The 10,649-nt window shown below is 47.5% G+C and overlaps 1 long non-coding RNA gene across 1 annotated transcript; it reads right to left on the bottom strand.

Annotated features, from left to right (window-relative positions):
- Positions 1-6,235: 6,235 nt before the first annotated feature.
- On the bottom strand, positions 6,236-8,953 carry LOC118223889. The gene is made up of 4 exons (XR_004764517.1): positions 8,765-8,953; positions 7,560-8,204; positions 7,013-7,082; positions 6,236-6,687 (listed from the first exon to the last, which is right to left on the bottom strand). It is a non-coding gene; the product is annotated as an uncharacterized LOC118223889 (long non-coding RNA).
- Positions 8,954-10,649: the final 1,696 nt, after the last annotated feature.

Raw genomic sequence — 10,649 nt, 5'->3', positions numbered from 1 at the left:
CCCCCCCCCCCCCCCCCCCCCCCCTTAAATAAAAATTCATTCTAACCCACTTCTTACTCCAAGCCAATTAGACGGTGATTAATTAATTATTGAAGAGACGGAGATGAATTTTTAATGTGCGTGCGAGTAGTAGCGTAACTTTGGGGAGACACCCACTTTCTGGGCGTTCACAGTAACACAGTCACACACAGGGAGAGGCCTCTACTCAAGCAGCTGAAGCCCCATCAGTCTGACCACCTGCAGAGTCGCACCCTAGCCCCCCCCCCCCCCCCCCCCAGCCATTCAACAGGTGCCCCAGCGATCAAACCCTACCCTTCCAATCCACGGGCAGCTGACTCACCTTACAGTCGCTTGTAAGTTATAACTGTACGATTAAAGTTCTGCTGGGCGGGCAGCATACAATCTGGCGACAAGTAATACAGGCTACAAGTTTGTTCCACTATAGAAATCTTCCGATTTGCCCAGATGTGGCTCTCCAAAAAAAAAAAAAAAAATTAAGCCCATGGAATGGGTTGCCTAAGTTTGACAAAGTAAAGCTGAAGGGTCAATTTTGCATCATCCAAGCCAACGTCATTATTACACCAAATACTGTTAAATGAATTTCATGGCTCAAGCATAGTGTACTGTACTTGCTTTTTATTTTTTAAATAACACAGCAAATCCAAATACAACAGTGTATAAAAATTAAGGACCTTGTCTCATTGTCATAAGGTTTCAAGTCTGAATCTCTGAATACGCTATGCTCCGAACAAGGCGAAACATCTTTGAAATGCTTCCCGATCCGCCTTGCCGTCTAAATGGCGTATTCACAAAATGTCAGTCACCCTGGATCAGTGCATTAGTTGCACGTCTCCACGCGGACTGTTTAAAGCCGCTATCCAACAACGGGGAGAAATAAGGCATAAGGCACCGCACATTTTGCAGACACGAACAGTTCATTTATGCCATGTTTATTCGTTTTCTCTCGGTCTTTCACTTCGTCTCTCACAACCTGTCAGTCTCACTCGTCTGCCCTTCGACCTCTCACTCACGCGCCTCTCAGATCAATTCCCTGCCATTTATGTGACGTAATTAACCGCAATATTGGAGACATGTCAAGATCTGCGCTTTTAATTAAGCACGTCAACAGAACAGAGTTGTGGAGAGCGTCAAAGGTGTCAGGGAGAGACAGCAGAACATCCAGCCAAAGCGCTCTTATTCAGAACTTCTTGGTGAAATGAAACGGAGGGGGACAAATTTCAACTCTTGCTTTGCTGTAATGGCCACAAATCCAGATTTCAAAATTCCCCTTCCCAAAATGAATTGTGTGTGATCATAACAATAATAAGAACTACTTCGTTTGTGTATTTTTCAAGACAGAGAGCAGCAGAAAAATTCTAAGACAAATGCTATCGGTCAATATGTTTACATTGCTGGGTGGGGGGTGGGGGGGGGGGGGTGGTTTGGGTGGTCTGGGGAAGCTTAAAAGCCTTATTTTTATTGGACTTCAGAATACAAATAAATTCAACCTCCTCTATCTGTCAGTAAGACAACAACGACACACCCACGCCCTAACTAAATAACGATTTTCTTTTGTATGGTTGTGGTCAGGCCTATTTATTAAGGTTTTACATACTCCGTATTTAGTTTTCTCTAAACATTATGTGATTCATTGGTAACGATACGTCCTAGCGATATTACAAGACAACCGAAGAGACCGCCTGCACCAACATTACTAGCAATTGTTATCAACTAAAAGCGGTAGCCTATCAGCGTCGCGATAACCGCAATTTTACAGGCCGGACGCTTATCTCAAGCAAATGATACCGCGCACGAGGAAATTCCATTATGACTGACGTTCTTAGGCGAGGATAGGCTTCTCCACATATCTGTCACCACATTTACGACAGAAGATAGCCTAGTGAACTGTGACTTCGCCGTCCACTTTCCCCAACAGTGATATCTCCATCCCAGTGTAACACAAAAAGGCCAAACACATGGGAGACGGATCAAAGTTTGTCACTCAGACCAACATATTTTACAAAACAACGAAAGACAATAACATGCACAACATCGAGGCTGTTCCAATTGTCACTGGTCGGGGCAAAAAGTTTTTTGCATAACATCCCCTAAACGAAACCGGTTAAGCGACGTAGGCCTCCTACTTTAGAGCGACTAGACTATTTTAACCATCAATTTTATAATAAGCATTTTCAGGGTTTAAATGTCAATACTATCGCGGTGAATTTAATCAAATGTAGCCTACAGTCTACTGTGGGCGTCACAGGTGGCCTTGCAACGCAACGAGGTTTTTCCACACAATCGCCCATGCACTGCACGAGACAGCAGAATGCACAACGCAAGTCTATCAATCAAAAGGGAACGTTATGACAAATAGCCTGCGCCTGGATTGATTAATGTTGTGTTTAAAGCCCTCCCAAACACCGTAACATTAACACCAATCTCCGAGTAATACAACATTTATATATGTACAAGTTTCAGAAGTTTTACCGCTGCGTGCTTTCAGCCTAGTTGATGGGAGACACGCCGGGTGGTTGTGTGTTTGCTCAAGTACAAAATCTAGAAGACTGAAAATGGTGTGGAACCGGTAGGGTGCAAACTCGATTAAAATCAAAGAACTGTCGTTCGCGTCTGGAAAAAAAATACGCAGATTAAATATGAAATTAAACGTCGGTGGAGACTCTTACCTTTTGTTCAAGGAATTCCAGTAGATTGGCTCCATATTGGTGGCCGCGATCCCCAGTAAATCCACTAAGAATACCACCAGAATTCCCAATCCATTTAGCCCGCTCCGATACGCCATTTCAATTCCAAAACCACGTCTTTTCAACCCCATCAAAGCAATGGGTTTTTTTTTGTTTTTGTTTTTTTTTTTTTTTCAAAAAAGATGGGGGTTTTTTTTAAATCCCCCGCAATGGGATTTTATTTATTTATTTATTTATTTCAAAAAAGGTGGGGGTTTTTAAAAAATCCCCCAAGCAGGCAGTAGGTGAATCCCTCAGTGCGCGAAGAGATAGCGTGTCTTGGGTAACCACATGGATGTAAGCCAAAAAATAAAAATAAAAAAATGTAAAAAGATCACAAATTAAAATAAAGCTATTATGCAAATGTTAAAAAGTCGATCCACTCCAACGAGTCATATGCACCGCAAAAAACAAACCTTTTACAGGCTTCTAAAGTAGTTTATGTTCATCCAGAATAAACAGCCTGCTATGCCGATTCCATGTTTGCCTTCGCCTATTTGTCTTCAGTTCTCTTTTGAGGGATGCTGTTCACTGGCTCGCGCGAAAACTCCCCAACAAAGAACTCTCGCGGAAAACGTCGGTTTGTTTTCCCGAATTTAATTGCTATTTTAAGAAAATTACTCGGGCGATGTGGTGACGGTTGCGGATCGTCTTTTTCAAACTGCTGTAGGCTACTTGGTTTTTTGTGCGGCGAAGATTTGATTGCTCTCCCATTCCCTCCCGCTTTCTTTCTTTGCGATCGCTTGTCACCAGGAGGAGAAAACGGCAAGTGTAGTCAAACACGAGTGTTTAAAATTGAAGGTAGGTCCTACTCCTTTCTGCCATCCATCATTGGAACAAGGCAGATGCTCTCAGTGGTTTCTGCAGTCCTCTCTTTTGCGAATATTTTTTCCCCCGATGTAGGCTATGGCTTTTCTCGGCGTCCAACATGTAATTGCTTAGAGTGAAAAATCAAGTCACTGTCCTTCTAGCCTGTGTTTTTCCACATTGTTAAATAAAAGAAAATGAAACGGAAAAACAAAAAAGGTACCAATCGCAGGTTACAGCATTAGCTGAACTTTTGCAAGATCACATAAATAATTAAACAAAATGTACCCTACCGTGAACGCTTAGCTCGGATATAGGCTATATTAGGCTACATAGGCTCTTCGGCATAATTCATTCACACGTGTTTTTAAAAATAGTCTCTGATGTGATCAGTCATGCGGCGTCCGTACAGCTTTGCTAACTTATCCGACACTGGTCTGAAAATCAGACATTCTCTTCCTATCCGTCTCTCCGGCTCAAAATCCTCCTGCTTTGACTTGACTAGCGCTCTCTACACATTGACAGACTGACTGCTTGTTTGAGGAAGGCGGAGAGAGGGAGGGGGTAAGGGGAGGTGTGGGTGTGTGTGTGTGTGTGTGTGTGTGTGTGTGTGTGAGAGAGAGAGAGAGAGAGAGCTTTGGGAAAAAAATCCGCTCTTCCGACTGACAGACGCGCTAACCGAGCAGTAGACAACAACACAAGATTTTTAAATATAGCTATATATTTTTTTCAAAGACGCTATTGGGTCGTTTTATCCCTCCCTCGAACTAGGCTACATCTCTCATCGTAGCCTACTCTTATCGACGAGATAGACGCAAGGCGAAAAGATTTTTAAAACGCTAAATTAAACATTCGAAACAAAGATCGGAGTGGATTTCTTTTCCCAGTCCCTCCCTCGCTTGACACATCACGCACGACAAACGCGGATTTTTGTTCGCTTCCGAATTTTGTGGAAGGATTTGAGCGCCCCCACATTTTTAAAGAACGTCATATTAAGTTTCATGCGTATTTTACAACGAGTGTAGGCTACACGTTCATTTGATGTTATGTTACGACCCAGCCGTCTCCGTTAGCCTACTTAACGCACGCCTAACCGACTAACGGTTAACCTCGTTACATCCGACATTCATCCGACCAGAGGTAGCCTACATAGCCTAAGCATTTAGTGCCGTTCACTCGCTTAATTTTCTGTGCGGTCCCTTTTCCCCCCGTGGTTTTATATGAATATTTCACTATTTATGGCAAAGGCATCAACAGTGTGATTGAAAAATGATTGATGTGAGAGTCGTGGATTTTATGCACAAAACGTTACCACAGATGAGAAAGGTCTGTTGACGCCGGGGCCCCGGGGTCCGTTATTGCCACTGACGGAGGTTATCGGCGTATTTTGAATCTATCAGAGGCCCGAGGCAAAACTGCACCTGTGCTGCCACCCTGTGGGCATTCCAGGGAATTGCACCATATATTGCTCATTCCTCCGAGCAAATTCTCTCCAACACAACAAAGATAGATTAGAGCCCTGGTTGGCAGCAATTTTCAGGTCATACCACAGATGTAAAGGGATTTGGGTCATTCCAGAAACTGACCTTGTTTTATAGCCACTAATTTGTAGTTTTGTGTGCTTCGGGTCATCGTCCTGTCGGAACATGAATCATCACCCTGAACACAGATCTCCTCTGGGCCGAAGCAAGTTTTCCTCAAGAATTTCCCAGTACTGGGTTCCATCCATCTTGCCCTCGATTTGAAACGAGATCCCCAGTTCCACCTGATGAAAAGCAGCCGCATGGCCTGATGCCGCCAGCACTATGCTGGACAGTAGGGATTGTGCGTGGTAGCGGTTTGTGCCGAACATAGCCTAGCGCTTTGCTTTCAGGCCAAAGGGGCTCAATTTTAGTCAACAGGCCGCAAAAACCTTCTTCCAGAAGGTCTCACTCTCGGGCTCCGTCACGTGGCTTCTGAAAAGCACTGGGTGTGATTTAATATCGGCCTTTTTCCCTGTGGCGGCGGCTCCTACCCAGCCACTCTCCCCCCGAGAGGCCACATCTGCGAAGTGCTGAAGAGGTTGTTTGATCTCCAGACACTTTCCCCTCATTTCGGTCTGTGAGCTCCGGAACTCTGTCGACATTTGAGCTGGCCTCTCCGTCCCTTCTCTGACCATCTGCCCCCCCTTCCTGTCCGGTTGGATTTACGAAAAAAAAAAAAGCTGCAGCGTTATTGTCAAGAAACCCAAACAGTGAACATTGAAACACAGAACCTGTATCAAGGACACAGTGGGATTGTAGTTTTGCAGTGATTAAAACAGGAGAGATTAGATTCTTCCTTTAATCTCAGAATCCAATATGTAAATCTTTCTGGCTGAAAGCAAACGTAACGACACAGGTGGCCTTTCAAAAAACAAAAAAAAAAAAAAAAACTTAATCATCCTTAGTCTGGCCAAATTCTTAATCTGGTTACTGAATCATCCACCAGAATAACTGAAAGTTGAGGCATTCAAAGCCTCGTTCCTGCAACCTATGGATCTGTTAAGCGGAGGTTAGGGCGAGCGTGCCGATCTCGCTATAGAGTGCTTTCAAAACCATTTGGCTCATCAGCCTCTAACAAAACTGCGTTCTGTTCCCGGGGGGTAGACTGTGTGGATCAACAATCGCATCAGTGTTGGAAGTGATGTACTTGATCGGAACGTGCACAATTTAACATACTGAAACCCTTTATTGAATCAACCATGACCCATTCGCTAGCAAAAGGGTGCACAACTCATACGTAGAATCATTTCTGGAATAAAGACATCAAAATTAGTGTCCACAATTGTCACGCTATCCCAGATGACGACTGGTAATGAATGATAGATTGTCTCAGTATAATAATAATAATAATCCTTGTAAGCACTGGTGCTATTAAAACATTGTGAGTAAACAGCAGAAGGCCCTGCCTGGGTGTGTGTGGGTCTCTAAGCTTAGTGCACTCTCCTGTGGGAGAGAGGCCAGGGGGTTGGGCGCGCGCTGATGATGTCATCAGTCTGGGCCTCTGCTTCGGTCAGGCCCGGCTCCCGGCCCAGACGCCTCAGCTTCAGCAGGTAGTCCGAGTGGAGGGAGGAGTCAGTGAGGTCAACAAACTGCCTGTAACTGCATTGCACCTTCTGAGAGAGAGAGAGAGAGAGAGAGACAGAGAGAGAGAGAGGGAGGGAGGGAAAGAGAGAGAGAGAGTTCACAGAGGCAGGCAAGGAAAAGGAGAGCGGGAGGGATGAAGAATGAAAGAGGATGACAGTAAAATGGAAGGACGGACGAAAAGGACACGAGGAGGAAAAGAAAACATCAGTTAGAGGGGAAAAAAGCAACACTAACTGGTCCCCAGAGGACCACACATCAGACATGGCTGGAGAGTTTTACATTTTACAGCTCTTAAGAAGCTGATGTGTTACTAAATGCATTATTTCACACCGACGCCCGAATTAGCCTCCTGACCTTAAACTCTCTCTCATACTGCATCTTCTCCCTGGTGACGCAGTCCAGTCGCTCCTCCAGCTGCTGGATTCTGCAACAGTCACACACAGACGCAAGGCAAGTGTGTGTGCGTGCGTGCGTGTGTGTGTGTGTGAGAGAGTGTGAGTGTGTGTGCGTGCGTGTGTGTGCGTGTGTGTGTGAGAGTGTGAGTGTGTGTGCGTGTGTGTGCGTGTGTGTGTTTTATTGGAGATGCATTAAAAGCACATTCTTAAAAACATTGGGTAGAATTGCAATAAAGCGTTGAACTCTGTTGCTTCTGTGTTTCCAAGTGCAAGTCTATGTACAAACTGGAGAGTGAGCTTCCGACTGTGTGCGCACATGCTACGGTAGCTAAGCTGGTGGTGCTTTCAGACCTGGTGATGTGTCAGACCCGGGAAGTGTGTGCACACATCTTACAGTGTTTTTGAGAGTGTGAGCGTACTTCTGAAAGTTGTGTGTGTGTGTGTGTGTGTGTGCGTGTGTGTGTGTGTGTGTGCGTGTGTGTGCGTGTGTGTTTCTGCGTCCTCACTTGGCGTGCAGCTGGTCCAGCTCCTGCGCGTGTCTGTCCTGCAGCGTCCGTCTGTCCCTCTGCGCCTCCGCCTCACACTCTCCCCTCACCCTCCTCTCTACCTCCCGCACGCACTCCTTCAGTCTCTCCTGACACGCGCAGACAGACAGACAGACAGACAGACGACTTCCACGCGCAAATTTACATATAAACCCATTTAAATAATGTGTCCACGCAGACTCCCCTCAGATGAAATGAACATTAAGAGCACTTATAAATATTAGCTGTGCCAGTGACGGTGAGGCGATTTAGAAATGGGCTGGGGGGGGGGGCGATTGATGAAGAAGGGGAGAGATGGAGGAGAGAGGCGGGAGCAGAATGACCTTTGACCTCACTCCTCCACGCGTTAGCGGTACTCGCCTGTGCCTCGGTCCGGAAGGCCTCGGCCTCCCTCCGCCTCACCTCGTCGGCCTCCCTCAGCGCCTGGGCCCTCAGCCTCTCACAGGCCTCCTCCACGGCCAGCCCGGTCTCCCTCTCCGCCTGGGCCCTCAGGCCGGCCCGCTCCTGCTCGAACCTGGCCAGCAGCTCTACCCGCTGCCCCTGCCTCAGCTCGGCCTCCAGCCGCCCTCGGGCCGACAGGGCCTCGGCGAAGCGGGCCTGCAGGGTCTGAACACGGTGTGGGGGCGGGGTGGGGCGGGGGGGGGGAGGGAGGCGGACAGCAGGTTAGAGGCTAGCCTATCACATGGAGCTATGTGGGTTTTTTTGGGGGGTTGGGGGGTTAGCAACTCATCCAAGGAGCCCGAATCAGCTTTAGCCCAGGAAAATAGGGAATAGGTGTGCTTTGTTGGGGTTGCAGTGAAAACCTACAGGACGGTAGATCTCCAGGAACAGGGTTGGTCAGCCCTGCTCTAGCTGTTGACAGAGGTGTGGCTTTGTTTGGGTTGCAGTGAAAACCTACAGGACGGTAGATCTCCAGGAACAGGGTTGGTCAGCCCTGCTCTAGCTGTTGACAGAGGTGTGGCTTTGTTTGGGTTGGAGTGGAAACCTACAGGACGGTAGACCTTCAGGAACAGGCTTGGGCAGCCCTGGTGTAGCCTGTACACAGTGTGCTGATCCACATGCAGCACTTTTGGGGTTACATTACATTACATTACATTACAGGCATTTAGCAGACGCTCTTACCCAGAGCGACGGACAACAAGTGCGTCGGTCGTGCTGGTGTGTACCTCTTTCTGCTGTTGCAGAGCCCTCTCCTTCTCCTCTTCCGCCAACTCGCTGAACACTTCTGTCCAGGGTCTGTCACTCTCAATTGCTCCGCCCACAAGCTGCCTGGAGGACGGGCTGTATGGAGACTGGGCGGGGCCAGGGGAGGGGCCAGGGCTAAGGGAGGAGGAGCTTGGACGCAGTTGCTCCCCGAGTTCTGAGGAACACAGAGCAGTGTTATCATCAGTAAAAACAGTTATTTTTAAATCCAGAAAAAAAAACAAGAGCCAACAGCTAACAGCGATTCATCTAAGCTGCCAGGCAGGTCAAACAGTACAGTAAACAGCACACCGCCATTTAATCAATCAATAAAGCCATTAAGGTGTATTTAATATGGTGTCCTTCACCGCAGAAACAGTTGGAGGGCCTTTCAAATGAAAACACCAAAGCTTGGTTATTCTCAGAAGGGAGAAGGGGGCAGAGCCGAAGGAACGGGACTCATTTGCATAATGGCTATAAAGAACGTCCTTACAAATGACCCAGCAGCAGCAGCTTAAAGACCTGCAGTAAGCCCGCCTTGCGGCTAACCCACATTAAAGAAGTTAGGATACGTAGCCCTTTTCAGTTTGTTTAGCCTTAGCTTTTTCTGTTAGCGCTGGTCAGTTAGCACTGGCACGGTCAGTGTTAGCACAGTAGTTAGTGCTTGTGCTGTCAGTATTAGCGCAGTAGTTAGCACTAGTCAGTTAGCGCTGGTCATTTAGTAGCACTGGCATTGGTCAGTTAGCACTGCTACTGTCAGTTAGCGCTGGCACTGTCAGTTAGTATTAGCACAGTAGTTAGTGCTTGTGCTGTCAGTATTAGCACAGTAGTTAGCACTAGTCAGTTAGCACTGGTCATTTAGTAGCACTGGCATTGGTCAGTTAGCACTGCTACTGTCAGTAACGCTGGCATGGTCCGGATATGATCTGGATCACAGACTGCGCGCATCATTGCAAGAACAAGCGTCTCGTCTGAAAACAAACCCCCAGTGAGCTCCGTAGAGCTTCTTCCATTAAGCTTGGCCAAAAGGCCTCTTCCTCCTCCTCCTCCTCCACCAGCGCTAATGAGCTCACCCAGGCCTTGCTTTAAACTGCGAATTAAAACCTGCTGAACCCGCACAAGACGGGCTGCAGAGAAAGTGCAACTGCGCTTAAAACAAAGAACAGTGGTCCCCGAGGGGTCACGGGTTCAAATCTCAAATGGGACACAGCTGTGTTGAGCAACATACTTACGCTTAATTACTTCAGCAAAACCAGAAGGGGGGGAAAAAAAAAGCACTGACATCTGTGCAAAGACAGCAAACAGAGAACACCTCACATGTGCAATTAAGAAGTTCAGGGTGAAGCCACTTAAGCAATGTACCTCACACTAAACCAATGTACTGCGACTTAAAAATCGGGTTAGAAGCAAAAATGCGCTGAGCCAGCCAAGATTGTGTCGTGCTGGTTGTCCAGTGTGTACTCACCCAAAATATGATCGTGAAAAACTCTCTGTGTGGACAGGGTGGTGCGATTTATCATCCTCTCCAGGAGCTGGGTGCTGGAGGTTTGGCTATCCTTCACCCGCACGGGTCCCGGGGGGGCCACCTGCCTCTCGATCCGCCCAACGGGGACGGGGGCCATAGCACAGAACGCGCCGGAATCCCAATGTCCCGGCTCCACGGCAGTTCGCCCTCTGCTCTTACTCTCTGTGAGGTAGCTAGGCAACTTCCACAACACAGGAGCGGCAGTTGCTGTGACTCGCCACTAGATGGAGCCGACACCAGCGCCCCGCAGAGGTGTACGGTGAGACTGACCCATTTGCGTACGCCTGTAAGTGTGATTCTTCACATACGTGTGCGCACGTGCAACCACCTGTGCAAGTATGTGC

Source organism: Anguilla anguilla, chromosome 3 (genome assembly GCF_013347855.1).
Source record: "Anguilla anguilla isolate fAngAng1 chromosome 3, fAngAng1.pri, whole genome shotgun sequence".
NCBI lineage: Eukaryota > Metazoa > Chordata > Actinopteri > Anguilliformes > Anguillidae > Anguilla > Anguilla anguilla.
The sequence above is the reverse complement of the archived record's forward strand: the minus strand, read 5'-3'. Positions and strand labels throughout refer to the sequence as shown.